Source organism: Pleurodeles waltl, chromosome 6 (assembly GCF_031143425.1).
Source record: "Pleurodeles waltl isolate 20211129_DDA chromosome 6, aPleWal1.hap1.20221129, whole genome shotgun sequence".
Taxonomy (NCBI): Eukaryota; Metazoa; Chordata; class Amphibia; order Caudata; family Salamandridae; genus Pleurodeles; species Pleurodeles waltl.
In genome coordinates this window covers 1,538,778,707-1,538,799,809 of record NC_090445.1, presented here as the reverse complement: position 1 = coordinate 1,538,799,809, position 21,103 = coordinate 1,538,778,707, and the positions used below count along the sequence as shown (strand labels likewise).

The 21,103-nt window shown below is 41.3% G+C and overlaps 1 protein-coding gene across 16 annotated transcripts in view; it reads left to right on the top strand.

The window, feature by feature from the left end:
- The window catches only part of RERE (arginine-glutamic acid dipeptide repeats), a 798,532-nt gene that overhangs the window by 220,455 nt on the left and 556,974 nt on the right, over positions 1-21,103 (top strand). The window lies entirely within an intron of this gene.

The window sequence follows — 21,103 nt, the reverse complement described above, 5'->3', positions numbered from 1 at the left end:
TTCATCAATACTATATAAAAGAATTGAAGGTGCCTTCATGACTGCTATCATAGTTGCACCAGTCTCTTCCTTGTTTTTAAAAATAATTGATTTAGTCTATTTCCACATACTCATGCCTCTGATCTTGTGTTTGTACTGGTTGTGCTATTTAATTGTAAAGACCACTCCTGATATGTAGCTTCAGGCAAGACAGCATTTGTGTATTGTCTAAATACTAAGTAAGCAGAAGGGGTTTATGCCTAAACACAAGTACCATAGTTTAAATCAGTTATATTTTGTCATACAATTTAAGAGTGAGTACTTATAAAGATAATTTAGGCTTAATTAAGGGCCTACTGGAATTTGCAGTCTGTTGTGTTGTGTGCAAACATTAATAAAGTTAAATTTGCAGCTCCTAATATGGAGGAAAACAGGTGATAGATATTTCATCTTATCAGTAGATCAGATATGTAAATTGAGGATGTTGGAGCCAGTAGTCAGCCTTGTCAAAGGCCCTATTTAGGGTTGAGCCTGCAAGAGCATGCACTAGTGCATGTGTCTTGCTTGCGAGACACTTATCAGGAAGGGCTTGGAGCCTGCCTGTTGTCTACCATTTGTTGCCTTGCCTGGCACTCTTCTTTACAACCTCGTAATTTGTCACTGCAAGCTAAGCATAATTTTCGTACCTCTCTGTGAACCTGGTCCAAAGACTGATTCACCTTAATCAGTGCCCATCTGCTGCTCCCTATTTGATTGAAGAACTGTTTTGGCTTTTTTAGGTCAAGCATAGCAATGCACAAGCGCTGCTTTTCCGATGTGTTATCTATTTGGGCTTTTAACAATGCCCACCTCACGTCCATCACTATCGATAGTTCACGGACTTATCCTTCAAAAATCCTTTGTTATCTTAGGTAAATGCTTTATGTTCGTCCCTCCTTTAGGCGGATTGGTTACCGCCTTGGACATCAACCCTGTTACATGGCTACTTGCACTTTTGCCGATATGTTTGACTGCAAGCAAACTTCTTTTTCCTTGTTTCCTTCATGCTGATGCTGATGATGGCTCAGGTGCTTTGAATCGGCTCACTTATGTGAAACTGTTTTACGTTTCATTTTCAATTTATGTGGCAAGAAAAGTCCTGTAAGGAGTTTACAACGCTAATAGCTCTAACTCGAGCAAATGCGAGACACATTGCATTGCGAATGCTTGTTAACTGCAGTCCAAACCACTCACCCCAGTCCAATCTACACCAGTTCACCAAACTCCAATTCTTCCAATCCACCACACTTCATCTGTCCCACTCCAAACTAAAACAATCTGCCCCACCCCAGTCCAAAACAATCTGCTCCCCTCAACCTGCTCCAATTTTTAAAACAGTCTGTCCATTCAAATCCTCCCAACTTCAGTCTGCCCCACTCCAATTCAAAACAATGTGCTCCCCTCCAGTCTGCCCCACTCCAGTGCGCAAGACAATCTGCACTGCTCCAATCCAAAGCCATCTGCCCCACTCAAATCCAAAGCCATCCCCCCCTCTCCATTCTGCCCCATCCAATCCAAAACAATCTGATCCACCCCAGTCCACACACTACAGTCTAAACCATTCGTCTAATCCACCTCACCATTTTCCAATCCACCCCACTCTAGTCCAAACCTCCCAACTCCATTCCAATCCACCCACTCCAATCTTCCCACACCAGACCAATTCAACCCAATCCAGCCAAATCCAATCTGCCCCACTCCAATCCTCCCCACCCAAATCTAACCCCCTCAATCTAATCCACCCCAACCCAATCCAGTTCACCCCACCCTGATTCAATTCACCCACACCACTCCATCTCTGTTCTTCCTCATTCCAATCCACTGCACTCAGTCCATTTCATTTCATTCCACTCCAGTCCACCCTACCTCAATGCAATCCACCCCGACCAATCCAGTCCTCTCTTCTCCAGTCCATACCACTCACCCAAATCCGGTCCACCCCTCTCCAGTCCGTACCACTCACCCAAATCCAGTCCACCCCTCACCCAAATCCAGTCCACCCCTCTTCACTTCAAGCCAATTAACCCAGTGCAATCTATTCCAATCCACCTCACTCCAGTCTGCCCCACTCCATTCTGCCCCAGTCCAGTACAACTCCAGTTTGTTGCACTGCCCCACTCCATTATAAAACAATCTGCCCTACTCCAAAACAATCTGCCCCATTCCAATCTGCCTCACTCCAATTCAAAACAATCTGACCCCAATGCCCCCCCAAAAAAAAAAACTGCCCCTTTCCAATCTGCCCCAATCCAAAACAGTGCAGGGCTCGAAAACTCTACTCGACCCCTCCCTATGGCAAGTTTTATTTAATGAGTTCTGGCTATTTTTAGATCCTACTCGCCCCTTCTGACGAGTGCACAAAGAAAAGGTGTTCTGTTCAGTCAGAAACTGAATTAGCAAATAGGATGACTTTCAAATATTATTCTTGTCACATTTGCTCAGTGTTCAGAGACAGAGGTCAAAATTCAGTTTGTCCTCTTGCAATGCAAGTACTTTTCCTTGTGACTGCAGAGTTCCAGGATTTTGTTGGGTGAACTGTCTGACCTAGGTGAAATAATAGGCTGTTGGTATCAGGTTTTTCCTAACACCACATTTATATCGCTTTCTGAAACCCAATTTTCACAGATTATTGTTAATACACTATATAGTTTTATCAGGAAAGCCGCAAGTTAGTGGGAAGGTTTTTGGATATTTCTTGGAAATTTACTGTCTAAACGACAGTGCGCTACCACATCATGCGTTAGTAAAATGAGTAAGGAAAAGGCGACGGTAAAATGCAATACTTGCCTAGGATCACACAATTTGAGACCTGTTTCCGGGTCAAGTACATTACAATTAAGCCGAGTAGATTATTAAAGCTACTCTGCTTGCAGGTCTAGTTAAATTTTTATGATTTTTCGATGCCTTCAATGTGCCCCACTCTTCATTTGGAAGTGTCAGTTTGGGACATGCTTTCTGAGGGGTCTCTTCTTTTTCTTCCAAATAAGATGCCTTTGCGAATGAATGTCTGATAAAGATTTCTAGTCTTGTATTTTTATCCTTGGATTCCTACCAGTTTTTCTAGTAACTGTAAAATTGAGATTAGTATTTCTGTACACCAGACATATGGGTGGATAGTAGACTTCCTCTAGTTTTGAGATTTGAGTATTTGGGTCTTTAAATTTGAATACATTCTTCACAATTAAGGATGGTCTTGCCTATGACAGTGCATGTGCTGCATGCACCTTTGCTTGCAAGTGATACTGGATACATGAAGGGACTTGCTTCTTGTCCATTACTGAGCATTCGTTGGCTTCATTGTCAATCGTATTTGCTTGTTTCTTATGTGCCAGAGGATGCTGGGTTCACTTTGTCTTCTTTTGGCTGGAGCCTAGACAAAGTACTAATTGCTTCAGCTTGATTGCTGTTCTTCCGCTAATTCTGTTATGGTTAACGTACTACTTTTATTTTTTGGGGGTTCTTCCCTGTTGTCTTTGTTGGACCTCTTGCCATTTGTAGCTATGTTTGACTATTCCACACACTTCAAAGATCCCCTTTCCTGCTTTCAAATGGATGCTTGTTTTCACAGCAGATGTTAACTTTTTTGGTGAAAACAGATGTTTCCAAATGTTCTTTCACTAAGATGCGGACAGGGTCACAATTGCTTCCTTTATGTGATAGGATTTTGTTTTTAACCAAATATATTTTCCTTGTTTTTCATGCGTGGGGGAGATTAACTGATTTGTTCAGAGTAAGATGGATGGTGTGCCGAGACCAAATACATATTGCCAAGCCCAACAGATCTCGCCTTTGATACTGTAGGCTCTGCCACTGCATTTTCCACATTATGTACAGCGTGTGCATTGCTGATTTCGGCAGTGATTATTAGCCATGCTGTATAACAGCACGGCTGCTGTGCAACACGGCTAAATATAATAATAATGTAAAGTATTATGATGCATCCAGCTTTAATGCACTATAAAATAGTGTGTTAGCACAGTCTGTGTTGCAGCACTTTAAAAAAATGATTTTAGCCACACTGCAAAGCATCCGTGCATCCATGCATCAGGGCTACAAAACATTGCTAAATCCAATAGCTCTCACAGTTGAGACCTATTGGGTTTGCCAATGCTTGTTTTAGGGTGTGGGGAGGGACTACGTTTTTAGGTGTAAAAAGTGCAGTCCATGAGCTAGAGACCACCTCTGAGGGGAGGTATTTAACTGAATTTTATTCTGGACCAATTTTAGAGAACCTTTTGTTTCAAAAACCCTATGAGCCTCGGAGTTTCAGGAAAAAAAAACACTCACTCTGCATGATTGGTAAAGCTTGCATTTTTGGAGGTAGGTGTCTTAGGCTCTTTCGTACTCTTTGTAAGGGAGGTTTATGAGTCTGTACATTAGTGATGGTCATTTGCCCTAGAATCCGCTTAGGCAAGATAGATGACATACATATTAAATGAAGGTGCGCAAAAGAAAAACGCAAGTTTTTCTGTGATTCAGAGGCTAATCATCAGGTGACGGTACATAGAAACAGTCACGCTAGCAATCAACATGATAGTAATCTGTTCTCATATAAAGTGACAGTGTGTATTAATTGAAAATCTACTCTGTTGCCGTGAGCCACACCACTGCCAATTTCTTTTTAGCATGCCGAAATTACAGGGTAATGTTTGAGATTTTCTCCAATTTATAGACTTTTGAAGGTTATTATATGTAATCTCTGAGCACGATTTGTTGATCAGTGTGTTTTTAGCAGTTTGTTTTGAAATCAGTACTATGTTCTTGATGTCCTCGCTACCTGTGTAGCGTCGGTGACGCTTATGCTCAATTTGTGGTGTGCCCACTATACAAGATATTGGGTGTGAAGCATTCAGGATTGAATGCTTCTGGTGAAGACTGCCAGCCCAAATGTGAAAGAAATAACTGTGGAAAAGAGTGGGCCAATGTACATTACAGAAGAGGGAAATACATTTTATTAATTTCGACCATTAATCCTGGGGCAAAGACATTGGAACGCTGACAAAAACTTATTGAGATGTGATGGGCTAATGCAGTAAAGGGGAGTGCGCGCATGAAAGGCACAAGTGCAGTGACCGCTTCCATGAGGCCTAGCTTGAGGAAGGAGCTCCAGTCTCACCTGATAACGCAGTGACCAAAGCGTGGAAGGGAAGCTAGAGGTGTGGCGCAGATACAGTACTGTTCTTGGTTCCTGAAAATCTAGTTCTAATCCTAGCGTACCCATTTGACCAAAATTGTGTGATCCTTAAGTAATCATTTTATTGCTGATTTCGCTTATCAAATTCAATCTTAATTGCAATCTTAAAGGATCAGACTGGTTTGATGAAAAGAGGAAGCTACAATTAGAAGCACATTTCTGGTTGCAAAGTCTGTAAATAGTGAAATGGTGGCACATGGTTTAGCAATTTGTATACAGATTTGCACCCATTCCTCATTGAAGGAGGACGAATCTAACACCCATCAAACAAGGACTTCGGTGCCCTAGACAAAATGGTAATTTCTGAGAAAAACAGATTTATGAGCCTTTCGCTCTTATTTGTCTTCTCTCATCTTATGCAGTGGCTTTCTACGAATCATCTCCCCTACCTTGGCCCCCCTTTTTTGAGTCTTTTAAATCAGAGCAGCCTATCTGCATTACCTTCGCACTCATCCAGACCAGGGTATTGCGTGTTTCACAATAGTTTGAAAGACCAGTTGTCCCGGACCAATGCACGTATGTTAAAATCGAGCCCTTGTTTACTATAACTGTAACACGTTTGAAAGTCATTAACACTAACAATGATCTTTAAGTTGGTGAAATTGTATTGATTTTTTTCTGGCCGCTACCTTGAAAGCACCTCCCATGAGCTAGGTAGGCCTTGGCGCATTGTGTGCAGTTACTACCAGAGAGTCAAGCAAGTCGCACAGTCTTATCTAACCACTGCATTGCAAGTATTCAGATTTCTGGGCCTCTAACAGACTGTGCAGTGTCAGCTTGCGGTGCTAAATGCTAAGCACTCCCAGCGACCTAAAGGACTTGGGCAATAACCTTTAGGGTAAATTTTATTAAATTAGGTAAAAAGTGCATTACTGAAAGATCTAATTGACAAATAGCTTTTCTTTATTTTCTAAATCTAGTGCTTTGTGTGCACCCTATATTTTTCTCTTTTTTTATTTGTCTGTCTGTATGCCAGTTTTTTTCATCCATCGCCTCTCTACCCCCTGCTATGTGTGAACCAGCCTAAGGCCTATGCTCTCACACCTTCATGTGTTGGCACATTGATGCGCCTAAGCACTTGAGGCTCTGGGCTTTGTTAGCCACCCCTCCCCTGCCTCTTCTCACCGGAAGACACTTGATATTACTTTGTGTTTGAGAAGCCTCACTGTAGTCAGAAGGAGATGTAAGAAAATGATTGTTGATGCTTTCCCTTTTGCCTCTAATATACCCTTGGCGCACGTCCACGATTCCTCATCTTGGGAAGCCCAGAAGATGCTGTTCTTGCCTTAAACACCTATTACCGTTGGCTGCAGCTGGCTTTAGAAAGCTGCTCATTCTTCTTGAAGGTGTGAAAATTTCATTTTTTCCCTACCATTACTGTATTGCATGAGGACAGCCACTGCCCACTTTCTGCATGATTCTCTCATGTTGGAGGATTTGATTCCTTTGTCTAAACCTATACCCTTCTGTTTTTTACATTGCTAAGCTAAATTTCTTTCCACCTATGAATCGGCGACATTGCATTTTGTGTTGGTGATTAAGCGATTTTGGATATTAGTGAGAAGAGAGAGATTAATTGCTATGAAGTACTTGATTAATGAGGCTTGATTCCTGATCAGCTATCTGAGAATTGAGGAAGTTTTCTCCATGTACTCTGTCTTTTGGAGATCAAAGCAATAAGAGTAGCGTCTCTAAGAGTCAATCAACTGCATTTCAGGATGGTGGTATATGTCTTGCAGGGGTGTGGCATTTAATAAAATATCTACTTGTCCATGGGATAGGTTGCTTCTTAAATCTACTTGTTCTGTAAAAAAACAAATGAATCTGCTTGTCCCTTTGGTGCCATGTAGTGCGGCGACAAATTAGGCAGCAATCCCATTAAATAGCCTCTCTATGCCAGGGCTGCTACTCTAGTAGGGCTTGAAAACTTGCAGTTTCAATCCCTTCTGTATCAATTTCCTTATTTTGCCACCTTTCTGCAGATCTACATACTGGGGCTGGAAAAAGCAGCAGTAGTTCCAGGGCTGGAATGCCTTTGAGTCTGCAAACCTACTAAATTGCATGTTTTAAGGATTTTCACCAGCTCTGCTCTGATCTTGTCCCATAATGAGAAAAGTTGGAAGTTTATTTCTGACAATGAAAGAAGTAGAGGTTCTCCCAGGGTTGGGGAAAAAAGTGGTTGGAAGGAAAGTAAACTTGTAAATTCTCAACATGTTTCCACAAGAGCAAATCTACACATGCATATTTGCTCATGCTAAAATACAGTTAACAAAAATTTTCTAGGAGCACGATTTCCTGGTCTACTTCTGTAAGTTCTTGTGCATTCAGGAACCCCACAAATTCAAAGAGATATACCATGGGTGGGCGTTTGTCACTTTTTTAAAGAAATGGGTCCCTAATTAGGTCTGACCTTAACAAAGACCTTTGTTTTTATTAAACTTCTATTTCTCTATCTATCAGCTGGCTTTACTGTGAATGATTGCATTCTGCTCTTCCACAGGAGCATACTGGCACACAAAGTAGTTTTGTTCAGTGCCAGGAACTACTGTTGCAATCACTGGCGTAACGAAACTGGAGGAGGCCCCCCCCCCTCCCCTGCAAAGAATAGGGAAGGGGCCCCCTCCTAACTCACTCAGCGTAGGTGCTTTGCTGAGGGAGCCCCCTTTAGGGGGGCTGCAGGGCCTTTGTTATGCCACTGGTGTTAATGTCTGCTTTTTGAGAACCAAAACTTTTTTCTTTTTACCAGTGTTTGTAACAGTGGTGAGGGCTGACGGATCCCACAACAAAGTGTTACAAAAGCCATGTCAAAACAAGACATGCATTAACGAAACCAAAAGACTTACAAATATGTTGGATCGCTTGGCTTTGCCAACGCTTATTTTCATGCTTCATATAATGTTGTCGAAAATGGTTACACTGATTTTCCATTAGGAATATTTTTGGGAAGTTGTAGCATGCGTCAACACATTTTATTAAATAGTGCTTCAGATAAATAGCACCTAAAATGTAATTGTAGCGAAACATTTTTTTCCTACTTTCATTTTTTTCGGAACATTTTATTTTGAAAACAAAGAATCATGACTCTTGTGTACAAGCTTCTGCAAATGTTTGCATCTAATCAGAGAGCATTATGGGGGCATTATACTTAACGTAATATTGCCAAACTTTTCAAACGTGTACACTTTTTTTTTTCCCAACTGGAACCACTGTCTGTGCACTGTGACCTTAAAACATTTATTTACAGTGTTCACCCTAATAGTGAAGGATTTTCATTAATGAACCATAAATACAAGTTCAAACAGCATTAACATATGGGCACACATTACCTCAACTGCAGATAGTTCCCTTCTGTGTAAATTGGCAGCCAAAGGGTTTGTGCTGCAGGGGGTTGGGCCTACTTGTCCCAAGGACAAAATAAACATGAAAACTTGTTGCCCTTGACCCCAAACAAAATGTCCCGGGCATAGGGCGAGATGAATTCCACATCCCTGTCTTGAGGTCCTGTAAATCATTAGTTCTAAACCTGTGGTCCAGATACCCCGGGGGAACTACAACACTGACTAAGGGGGTCAGTGACTGCTTAGAAAATAAAATATTAGCAAATTAATTAACTGTATATAATTAAGGAAGCACAGTGTGACGTTGAATATTTAAAAATGGTCTGTAAATGTGCAGGAATTTGAAATTGTAGGCTAAAAAGTAAGTTGCTGTTAGATTGATTTGTGGGAGCAGTGCATGTGTATCAGATAGACTATAGTGTGGATGATGGGTGGCCTCTGTTGAATTTAGAAAAACTCCAACCTTCCCACTAAAATTTTAATTTTGGTATCTTTTATTTGTTTATTAATTGAAATATTTAATCTCTTTTGTTTAATAAATGCTTATTTTTTTAGTTATACGTATTATTTTGCGTTTCAACTCATCGAAAGCTGGGGTTTCCAGATTCCTATTAAGACTCAATGGGGTGACCGGATCCAATAATTATTCATTGTGTGTTCCAGTAACGATTGCGTGGAGGTCCATAAAAGTCAAAAGGTTAAGAGCCACTATTGTAAAATGTTATGTATGACAGGTTTCCTATATCTGTCATTCTTAAGAGAGGGTAGAGACTGGTAAATGTATTTAAGGGAAAGATCTTGGTATCTGCCTATGGGACGGTTAACTTTTCTTTGTAGAGATCACAAAGGAGGCCGGAATGTAACATTACTTTTGTTTTGAAGTCGAAGACATCGATGTTTGCTACTTCTGCCAGATTTCATAGCAATAGGAAGATAAATTGTCACAGGTCAATACTATATCAGTCATTTGCCTTCAGATTTGTAAACCTGGTTTACCTTTGGTCATCACAGCCATGGGCTGGGGAGTACTGCAGAAGTTAATTTTGGTTTAAGGTTTGCATTCAGTAGTTTACAAAAGTCCCCACTTTGCCACCGGAGATCTCTTCTCTTGCAACACTGTTTCAGGTTATGTACTGTAGTGGACATGTTTACAAGTTGTTATAATTATTAAACAAATAGAATTCGAAGTAAAGGTTCCCGATAGCTTGTACGAGTCAAGGTAGCAGTCACATCTGTTAGTGTCCAGAATTTCGATGTCTTGGTTGAGGCTTGGTGAGCATGTTCCATACTTTGTGCAATACTGTGTTTATCACTTATACTTGTGGGTTAAAGCAGGGGAGTGTGAGGTTGGGATTGTAAGCAGCATATACAGTCATCTGCCTAGACACAGGTTCAGTATTTGAGAAACTAATGTCCTAGTTTCTCTTCTGACTTTTTGGTGATGGTTGCTCCTCTATCCCTGTTAGCGAGGTGAACCTGGAGCTTGTATGTCTGCACCAAGAACTAGCTATCATCTTGGTGACGATTAGTCTCCTGGAGCTACACCATGGCCAGTGCTTTACTTTTTGTGAAGTGCAATTCATCTGCTTTCACCTAGGAATCCCAGAATGGTTTCAAGGTTGTTTAAGGTTAACAGGTTTTATATTGACTGTCTTAGGTTTGTTTTCAATCTGTAACTGCCTTATGCTCTTGTCAGAGCCATGGCCTAGTTGTGATTACTGCAACCGAAGTGCTGCCTGCTCACTAGTGAGGGGTCATTTGCAGTTCCCACCTTCCAGTCCAGTGGGCCAAAGCAAAGAAAAATAATTACCTGCCCTCTGCCATGTCCAATGTAATTTGAGAGAGCTCAGCTTTTCCCAGTGGAAGCGTTAATTTGGTTTACGGTGAAGCTCTTGGGATTGGTTGCCGTGGTTTTCTTACAACTAGAAAAGAAAACAGTGTGTTGGGATTACATAGCAGGCGCGCCACAAGGGGCTCGCTACTGCTTGGACTCTTGTGATCTGCAGGCACAAGGTTGTACCCATGGCACCCTGCTGCAATATTGGCCTTGGTCCTAGATTACCAGCGTATTCTATTGTAAGCCTTTCTCCAACTTCCCAGTTAAAGGGCATCTGCAGTGGTTTAGTTTATGAACTGTAGTGTGTTTTTTTTTTTTTTTTTTTTTATCCAATGCCACTGGCATCACTCCAGTGGGTAGGAAAATAAAAAGGAATTCTGTGTGCCGCTACTGAAACGGCTCACGTCAAATGTTATGTATAACGCTTAAAGAGAGATCACTAGTTGTGAGCTTCTGAGGTCAGGCATATGCCCAATCATCAGATAATGGTATCGCAGCCCTGTGGTTGTTTATCTGCTGTACAACTACAGCTTTGATTTCTTAACCATCCTATCTGCCTAATGTGCTTTCTACTGTTAATGTCAGTTTGTACGTTTCTGTTCCACGTGTTAATGTTTTTTTAAATTGCACTATCACCCGTGAGGGTATTAGGATGCAAAGTAGGCATGTGGGCCTAGCCCTTCCTATGGTAGGTTGGTTAATTAAAAAGCCAGGTCTTCAACTTCTTGTGAAATTCAAGAGAGGGGGAGGCTCCGATATGGAGAGGGAGGTTGTCCACCCTTTAGAAGAAAAGTAAGAGAAAGCTCGTCCTCCTGATCTGGTTCTGTGTGTGTGTGTGTGTGTGTGTGAGAGATTTTGGCGTTAGAAGTCCTGTGGAGCGGAAATGTCAATGGTTGGCGGAAGGAGAAGTGGCTGTTCAGGGCGGTGGGGCCTAAGTTGTGAAGTGCATTGAATGTGTGTGAAGAGTTTGAATATTGGAAGCCAGTGTAGATCTCAGAGGTGTAGTGTAATGTGACTTCTGTGTGGGAAGTTCAGGATGACTCTTGCTGCTGAGTTCCCGGTAGGTCTGTAGTCTTCTAATGAGTTGCTTGGTGGCCCCAGCATAGAGGGTGTTACCATAATTTAACTTGCTGGTGACTAGGGCATGAGTGATAGTTTTTCTTGTGTTGCTTGAGAGGCATTTGAAGAAGCATCTTCAGGTTGTGCAAGCAGGATGTAGTGACTGTTGACTTGTGCTGTCATGTCTGGTTAGCTGTTGATGATTATTTCAAGCTTCCTGGGTTGGTTCTGGGTGTGGGTCTGAGTTTGGCCGGACAGCAGTTGTAGTCCCATTGTGAGGTGGTTTTGCTGAAGATCACTACTCCTGTCTTGTCTGTGTTGAGTTTGAGACCGTTGGCTGTTATCCAGTTCGACTGCAGACATGCAGGCAGTGAACATTGTGTTGGAAGTTTTGTCTGAGAGGGAGAGTTTAAGTTCTGTGTTTTCTACGTAGGAGAGGATGCTGATCCTCTCTCACTACAATTTAAATTGAGTACATGTTTATGTGCAGTGGGTTTCCCAAGAAGGTACTCGTATGTAGACCAAGGAAAAGGGCACTAGACGAAAGGTGGTCTCATATGGAACTTTCTGGTGGATCTCTGTAGAGACTGTGCAGTCACGAGCCTGTAAGGAAGGAGTCTGTCTTGCCATCACAACTGCAAAAGTGGTGGGGTTGGGCTGTGTGCACTGGGGGCTTTAAAGGACCAATTCATTAGGGAGTGTGTAAATGAGGAAGGGTAAGCTGAAGCACTGAGGAGGTCTAGTACTGAAGCAAAAGAGTGTTTAGAAATAGAGAAACCTGTGAATAGGAGCTCTATTGCCTTTGCAAACATGGATGCAGCTGGAAAAGTTGAGAGTGGGAAGAAAGGCATTGAAAATGTATGTGTGGAGCCATAGCCTGCAGTCACATATTTAAGCAAGAAAGGGGATTCCATACTAAGTGAAGCCCTCAAGGATAGAAATCAAAGCTGACAAACTGGGCAACATGTTGAAGATTTAAGATACCAAAAATAGGAGGTTCCGCAATGATAACCAAAAAATGGTAGCAAAATGGGTATAAAGAGAAAATGGTGATGACTTCTTGAGGAAAGAAGATTGACAAAGAGTAATGAAGAGGTCTGCTTTACTTGCAGTTCCCATGGGCACAAGATGGTCTTTTATCAGAACAAGCAGATGGCACTGCTGTACAAAACAGTGACGAGTGGAATGAGATCATAACAAGTTGAGAATTAGAGTGAAACGAGCATAGTGACAATATTCACATAGCATGTGAAATGACAATAAGCAAATTGAAAACCAACCGTTCCGCCAGAGACCATAGGTCAGTTTGTGGTTTTAGAGAAACCTCTCATGCCACATTTATTAACTAGGCTTAAAATCACGTATTTTTTTAAGGAATAGACAATATAAAAAATTATCATACAATTTAACATGATGAAAACCAAAAATTGTTTATAAATAATTACGAATTTGATCCCCATAGAGAGTCTGCTAGACAACAGACTTAGTAGCTATAATTCTCCATCCCAGTTCTTGAACTTGGGATCGTATCTGCCTCCAGAGTCCTACAGTTTTCTCGACTCCTAAGAATTAGGAGCAGGACCCAATTAGGAGAAGGCCAGAAAAAAAAAGAAAAAAAAAAAAGGTTAATAGGCTTCGCCTACCCCCCTCCCCCCCCCACCACCCCCCGTAACTGGCTGACCGTGCCAAATTTTGTTCCATCGTGAAGACCGTATTCTTGTCCATCATGATCCCACTCAGCCTAAAATATGGCAGTTTAACTCTTCTGACAATAAAATAATACTGCACTGGCGTCTTCTAACCAACCGAAGCTTAACACCAGTAAATGACGTATCCGAGAAAGGATAGGTGGGCGAAGCTAAAACGTTAGTGGGCACTAGGGCACTATGCCTGTCTAGTGCGGGCTACAGAGAGGGCGGCTGATTCTTCTGGCAGAATGTGTCATCGGAGCGGGGATGATAGGGGAAAACACAATTTACCCTTTTCCCTGACTGTTTAAACGTTGCAGGGCCAGCCCATTGTATTCTGACAGATGCCCGGCAAGGCAAAAATATGCTGGGAAGTGATGCGCATTCCCCCCGCCCCCCAATTCCCAGCGTCTTCAACAACACCCTCACTCAATTAGTTAAGGTAGGCACCTTACTGATGGCCCTCCGGCCCGCTCCTAACTTCGGCGCATTTAGACATTGGGGAGCACCATTGCTCAGAGGGTTAGGTCTCATGCATCCCGAGTAAGCATAAGCAGGCTTCCACAAAAATGTGAAAGTGGAGAACTCTACTTTTCCACTAATAACTTTATTTGGATTGATGCTATAACTGATTACTGTCACTATTTGCATTATATGACTATCCACAAGTAATGGAAGAAACCCTGCCTGGATTACTGATTGGTTGGACCCCGGAAAGGCTACAGCTGAATCCTGGGAGCTGTCTGCTCGAGATTCATCATCACCAAGTTGAAAGTGTCCCTACAAACACATAATCAAATTGAGGCCACTCCGTGTTTTGTCATTGTGAAAAATGAGACTGCATGGTTGTAATATGTAATCTACTTTTCATATAGTATTGTACTGTTTATATATTGTACTGTTTATATTTTACTTGTTTGCTTTCGTTACTTGTATGTGTTCCACGCACGCTACTTCAATGGAATCTTTATTCCATTGGTTGTTCCTCCGGGTTCTGGAGTGTGGGCGGCTCTGACTGGAGTTGGCCGTTACCCCAGGACGGAGAAGCAGCTACGTGCGTGGGTCCCTTTGTGTGAATAAACTCACAGCCACGTATCCTGAAACACGACTCCTTGTTTATTTGAGAGTGCTCTACCACATATTTGGTACCAGGAGTGGGGTTAAGGAGCTTCCTCTCAAAGAAGGGACCCATCAGTGAGCTGCTGCCTTTTGGTGTGCTGAGTTCCGGCGCTGTTTCGCTTTCCGGAAAGAAGTGATTCGTAATGCGATTGCTGCTGCGCTGGAAGGCGTGAGTAGGAGGGGCACATTTCCTGTTTTCCTTAATTGTACAGGCCTTATGCGCTACGCTACCGTTAGGCCTATAGTTGCCTTTGTGATGGATTCCTCGCGCTCCTCACGCGCTACGCAGCAGTTTGGCTTCTAAGGTTGCCTTAGTAACTGATTCCTTGTGCTCTTTACGGGTTTATTTTATGACGTTGCCTTGGTTACGCTAGGGCTGCTAGCATCAAATTGAAGACGGATTCTTCGTGCTCTTTCTACGTGGCTCTCCAGATGTTTCCCTGGTTGCTGTTTACTTTTCTTCATCGTGCTGTGCCGCTTCATTCCAACGTGCTTATTAAAACATTGAAACTTACCTGTACTGTTTTGTCACTTCCTGCTTTAATAAAAAAAATACACATTTGTGTATTTTCCCAATTTAACTATGGCATCCAATCAAAATATTGTACAACCACCAGTTTTTCTACAGAAAGCAGGTAAACCTGACATTAAATGGGCTGAATGGATCCGCATTTTCGAAAACTATCTGGCAGCCATTGATGCTATGGAATTTCCCCCTAATAGGAAGAAAGCTTTATTATTTAACCATCTAGGTATTGCAGCTCAAAGAATATTTGATAACTTACCAGCTATTTCATCTCCTGGTGGAGGCGACGTACTATGGAACCGCTATATTGAAGCGAAGTAACGTATGGCAAAGCATTACTCTGGGGACTCGTATGTATTACTTGAAAGATTTAATTTTGCTATGCGCAAACAAATGAGTGAGTCAACTGAGGAGAATATCGCTAACTTGAGTATTAGCAGCTAAATGTGAATTTGCTTCTAATACTGATGTTTACATTCGGGATCAATTTGTGTTTCATTTCTTTCACAAAAAGATTCAAGAAAGACTTCTGTCATGTTGTAATCCAACTTTGGAAGACGTTATGGTTTTAGCTAAAGGGATTGAAAGGTCCATAAACACTTCCAAAGTTTTAGCCAATCAGAACAGCACTGTTGATCTTATTAGTGAGGATGAAGCTGTTTGTGCCATTCATAACAAACTGAGCAAACAGCCAAAGATAAAAGGGGTTAAATATTCAAAACAGTGTTTCCGTTGTGGCTCAAAATTCCATATTGGTAATGACACTTCCTGTCCAGCACATGGCACAAAAATTTAACAATTGTCAAAAATTGGGGCATTTTCAAGCAGTGTACCAGTCACAACCTTCAAACAGAGGCTTTTATAGTAAAGTCAAGATTAACAGTGTTGACGTTGATGAAGAAATCTCATAAACTTCTAACCAGTTCTCGAATAGGTTATTAACCATTGACTTTCCGGATGGTCAGGGTGGGAAAACTGAGAAAGTTATTAAAGGGGCTGTGTGTGACGTAGTTATTCGTTCTCAAACCATTCCTGTTCTAGCTGATTCAGGAGCCCCCATCACTATTTTAGCAGATCACATATTCTTTAAGTTGTGGAAGGGCTCTATCAACTTACATTATCCTGATGTTGCTCCCAAGGCGTTTGGGGAACAAGACATTAACCTCTTGGGTTATTTTGTGTCAGATCTCCAATGTCTTGGCAGAACTATTGTGACAAAAATTTATGTAGCTGTCAAAGGGCGTAATATTGTGGGTTGGAAGGATCTAGCACGTTTGGGGAAAAATACTGCGTCCTGGCCATGATGTTCCAGTAATTCTAGGTGAATTACCTAATTTATTTCTATCAGATTTGGTATCCAATGTGTGCATATCTAAAAACACCACGCAAAGCATAATTGATTTGTTTCCAGAAGTCTTCAAGGACCAAATTGGGAAAGTTCAGGGCTATGAGCATTGCATAAAACTCAAGAAAGGTGCAACTCCTGTTGTACATAAAGTAAGAGCTATTCCCCTGAGTGTAAGAGCAGAGTGTAAGAAGTCCTTATTGCATAAACTTCAATCTCAAGGGATAATCGCTCCTGCAGATGCCTCAGAATGGGTATCACCCATTGTAATTACCAAGAAACAAAATGGCGAGTTGAGACTGTGTGGACTTGAGGTCTGTTAACCAAAATATTGTCATAGATTGCCATCCTCTTCCACGTATACAAGAAATGATTACGAGTCTGGGTAATTCCAAGGTGTTTTCGACCATAGAACTTCACTCTGCATACCACCAAATTCCATTGAGCGAATCTTCTCAAGATGTAACCACTTTTGTAACTCCATTGGCAGTATTCAAGTATCTACGCTTACCTTTTGGCCTTGCTTCAGCAGCAAGCGTTTTTTCAAAAATTGATGGATGATTTATTCTCTTACTTACCTCAGGTGTTAGCTTTCCAAGATGACATTTTGATACACACAGTATCAGAGAAAGAACATATAGAAGTTTAAAAAAAAGTTTTAGGCATCCTAAGGGAGAAGGGTATGACAGTAAAACCTGGTAAGTGCAAATTGTTCGTCAATGAGGTGGAATATCTTGGTCATGTCATTTCTGGTGAGAGAATCAGACCTAAATTTAGCAATGTGGATGCTGTTAGTAAGGCATGTCCACCGTCTGATAAAGAGGCGTTAAAATCCTTCCCAGGACTTTGTGAATATTATGCTAGATTTGTCCCGGGGTATGCCATGGAAGTGCAACCTCTTAGATCACTACTTAAAAAAGGAACTAAATTTGAATGGACAAATGATTTGAACTCTACATTTGATAGAGTTAAAGATTTAGAGCTAGATGTAGCAAAGGGTTTTTCCCATTCTGTGTCAATGGGAAAATGTGTTTGTACATATGGCCCTTAGTTATCAATGCGTCTGCGTTACAACCCTTTGATCCTGCAGGTATTCCATTTGTCATGGTAGACGCCAGCTTAATTGGAATTGGTGCTGTTTTTGGTCAGTGGGCGAATGGTTGCGAAAACACTGTTGCTTTCGCGTCTAGGATGTTATCGGAGGCAGAGAAACATTATAGTACCATCGAAAGAGGCCTTAGCTTGTGTGTGGGCAGTTCAGAAGTTTAGAACCTATGTTTGGGGCAACAAGTGTGAGGTGTTCACTGATCATAAACCCTTTGTTTATTTGTTGAATGGAAATGGTCTGGGTAAAGCATTGCCACGGTTCGTTCGCATTCTATCCAAGTTGCAAGAATACAATCTGGTGCTGAAGTATGTGCAAGGAGGCATGAACTTTCGTGCAGATTGTCTTGTTTGCCTTTACCCTATGAGGCCTCAGTGGAGATTGACGCTGAACAGGAGTGTGTGGTAGCCCTGTTGGGCATTTTGGCTGTATCTAACAATCATGTTTCTGAGCAAGAATGGGTGTCTGCTATGACCTCAGATGCTACGTTGTCTAAAGTAGTAGAATTTTTGAAGACCAAATGGCCTGCTGAGAGAAGTTTGTCATGGGAGCTTAGAGCCTTTTATCATGTGTCAAGTGAGCTCACGTGTGAGAATGGTATTTTCCTGAGAGGTGATCTCATTGTTCCTCCTACCAACATCAGGGACAAGATAATTAAACTAGCCCACGAGGGTCATTTGGGTATTTCAGCTACGTCCGGAAAACTTAAAATGTCATATTGGTGGCCTAGTTTAGATAAACAAGTAGCTTATTTTATTAACAGGTGCCCCAAATGTATTGTTTCAGATAAACATTGGAGGACTGTCCTTTATATCCTGTTCCTTTGCCGGAGAAACCTTGGGATAAGGTTGCATTTGATTTCTCTGGGCCATTTCATTTGTTACCAAGGCACATGAAATATCTTGTGGTGGCGGTGGATTATTTTTCAAAATGGGTTTATTATTCTTTCACTTCTGAAACCTATTCGGATGTGGTTATCAGTTTTTGAGCAAATTATTTAGATCAGAAGGGCCTGTTAACACAATTGTTACTGATAATGGTTCACATTTTTTGTCAATTTTTTTTTCAGATTTCTTGACTCTACATGATATCAAACATCTCAGAGTGGCACTACACAATCCATCGGCAAATGGATTAGTAGAAAGGGTCAACCGGATTCTTAAGGAAGGAATTCAAACCGCTTTAGCATCAAATGTTGATGTTGCAGAATTTCTGCAAGAGAAAATCTGGGCATACCTATATCTACTCCACATTCAACTACAGGTTGTTCTCCATTTAAGTTACTAAGGGGAAGGGATCCCAGAACCAAACTGGTGCCAAGGTGGATGTTTCACGTCCTGAGTGATGTTGACAAAAAATCTCAGTTGTCGGTTAAGAACACCATGAGAAGTACTGTTTTTGATAAACAACTTAAGCAGAAATGTAATTTTGATCACAGGTTTCCTATTAAAACAGTTAAATTAAAGGTCAACGATTGGGTTCTACTTAAAAAACCTTTTAGGGTAAGGCAAAGAGAATCTAAATTTTATTTTCCATCTAAAGTTCTCAAAGTTACCAGAGCTGCTGTATTATTAGATGGACGAGGTTGGTGGAGCAGGAGTTGTGTAATTCCTATTAATTTTGAGCAACTCAAGATTTTCAGGTGCATGTCTCATTTAAAGCATGATGAGGATTCAATGTTGTTGACAGATTTGCAAGAATTTGCATGTGATGGGTCTTTGATATCTTGTGATTTCGATTCCGATCACATGAATGATTCTGAGGTTCCGGGTTTTGTTCCTGATCATCAGTCAGTTGATAATGGTCCAAATCCTGATAATAACATTAATGAGGCTGATTCTAAATATGTTACAACTCGAAGTTCGAGACAAGTTAACATACCTGTTAAATTTCGAGATTTTATCCTGTCTTAGTGTTTCATTGCTTAGTTTATTATAAAGGAGGGAGATGTTGTAATATGTAATTTACTTTACTTTTCATATAGTATTGTACTGTTTATATTTTACTTTTTTGCTTTCGTTACTTGTATGTGTTCCACGCACGCTACTTCAATGGAATCTTTATTCCATTGGTTGTTCCTCCGGGTTCTGGAGTGCAGGCGGCTGTGACCGGAGTTGGCCGTTACCCCAGGAGGGAGAAGCAGCTATGTGCGTGGGTCCCTTTGTGTGAATAAACTAACTGGCACGTATCCTGAAACTCGACTCCTTGTTTATTTGAGAGTGCTCTACCACAATGGTTAATATTATAAACTACCCAAATAAGCATTAGTTTGCTCGAGTTAGAGCTATTAGAGTTGTAAATTCGTAACTGGTCTTTTCTTGCCACATGAATTGAAAATGAACAGTAAAACAGTTGACAAGCAAGTAAATTCAAAACGCCTAGGAAAAAGGTTTTCTCGCAGTCAAACGTATCGGCTAAAATGCAATTATCCATGGAACAGGGCCGGTGGCCATGGCGGTAACTAAACTGCCCCTCGGAGGGACAAACTTAAAGCATTTACTAATGAAAACCAAAGGATTTTTGAAAGGCAAGCCCATGAACCAGTGATAGTGATGGGTGTACGGTGGGTGTGGTTGAAAGCCCACAGATGCATTACACCACGTCAGAGCGCTTGCGTGCGTGACCTAAAAAAGGACGTACGGATTGCCTCATCTTTTTTCCTAGTGTTCAGTCAGAGACCAAGATGAGAGGAAAGGCTTGTCGAAGGGTGGTAACGCTTTAAATGAAAATGAGCAAATGCTAGCATTTTCTCCTCTGTAGAAAATAAAGGTATTTATTGGCAAAAGCAGTATGTTTATTGGAGAGTTAAATAGTCGCTTGACAGAGAAATTCCCTCGACCCCTCGGAGAGTAAAACGAACGGCAGATAATAGATGTCAAATATATACAGAAAACGGTAGCAACATGTACCTGAGAAAAATAAGGATGTCTTGCTGCAAGAAAAGAACACTAAGGAAGTACAAGAGGGAGAAATAGCCCACCATCCCAGTGACGATCAACGTTCAACAGTAGCAGTTGTCCATTAACATTATGAATGCTAAAATGTTAGTCTAATGTTTTTAAAACAACTTATTTTGATATAATTTGAACAAATGCATATAAAAAGCTTTAAAAATAGCGACATCTCTCTGCAACAAAAAGGTTAATTTAATATTGTAATGGCCGAAAGCAGTATGATGTGTGCCATAATGGGAAAACCAGAATTTGCAGGGTTTGGATTTGTTGCTGAAACCAAACGGCTAATGGAGGATAGCTGCCAAAGTTTATAGACTTTTGCTGTGGCACCAAAATAAAAATGCGTGTGAAAGCCCAAGGGAGGCGCACTGTAGCAGGATGAAAAGATGTGTGAGGGTAGGTTTACAGTAATGCCAACAATTCTATTTTGCGTGAACTAGCCAAGTGGAGGTGGCAAAGGGCAGATGAGTGGTGAGCACTATGTGATACAAAAGAGTTGAACAACTGATGTATTTTCTTGCCCCCTTGGGCACTAATTTGAGTTTTTAATCAGGTATGGAAAAGGGTCATCCCAAAGTGTGGTACACAGTTAACCAACGTTGACTGTTTTGTGGACAGGGTATATATATGCTTTTAGGTTTTATGCAGAGCAATTTCTGTTTATTCAGGATTTGATTATTGGAGTAGACCAAGAATAACATGTTCCCGTATGTTTCTCAAAACACACTGTACCGATTTCATCTTGACCTCAAGCCCTTGGGCTACCCTCTGGTATTTGTGAAGTGTGTACTTCTAAAATAACCGCTTCAAAACACAACTACATCAATCTGTTTTGGCGAAACTATGGTGGGATGCATACATCTCTATGTTCATGTGATACTTTGCTTACAATATTGATTATAACTCTGCGTTTTTCTAAA